We start from the raw sequence: 569 nt of genomic DNA, 5'->3' as shown, positions 1-569 counted from the left end.
AAAACCAAGATTCAAAAAACAGCCAAGCATCTTAACACGATCCCACCCCCCCATTCCAACCATGACTCAATCCCTGTATCTCAGAGCTCTGCCATTCCAAGGTTGTGCATAAATTTTCCTTTATCTCTGTCCCATTTGGCCCATTCAAACATGCCCAGTTGTTCTCCCATCTGCCCCGTTTCTCCACTTCCCTCTCCCTTCCTGCATATTGTTCCCCTCCCCAGCACCCAAGCTTTCCTGTGTCCAATCCCCGCCCTGCGCTCCACCCTTCCCCTCACCCATCACCAACTTCCCAGCAACCAACAGAGACTTCTCCCTACCCCCCTTTTAGTATAACTTCTTTTTCTTGGTCTTATACAATAGTGGTCCAATGCAGTATTTCTCTTTTTGTGACTGACTAATTTCACTCAGCATAATGTCCTCAAGGTTCATCCATGTTATGCAGTGGCTTGCTGCTTCCTTGTTGTTCTTCAGTGTAGCATAATATTCCATTGTGTGTATATACCACAATTTGTTTATCCATTCTTCAGTTGTTGGGCACTTTGGCTGTCTCCATCTTTTTGCTATTG

General features: G+C 45.5%; 1 protein-coding gene across 1 annotated transcript in view; it reads left to right on the top strand.

Annotated features, from left to right (window-relative positions):
• HHAT (hedgehog acyltransferase) overlaps window positions 1-569 on the top strand; it is a 501,005-nt gene that overhangs the window by 49,130 nt on the left and 451,306 nt on the right. The gene's annotated exons all lie outside the window — the stretch shown is intronic.

This window comes from Chrysochloris asiatica, unplaced genomic scaffold (genome assembly GCF_000296735.1).
Source record: "Chrysochloris asiatica unplaced genomic scaffold, ChrAsi1.0 scaffold00009, whole genome shotgun sequence".
NCBI lineage: Eukaryota > Metazoa > Chordata > Mammalia > Afrosoricida > Chrysochloridae > Chrysochloris > Chrysochloris asiatica.
Note: the sequence above shows the minus strand (reverse complement) of the source record. Positions and strands in the feature narration are given on the sequence as shown.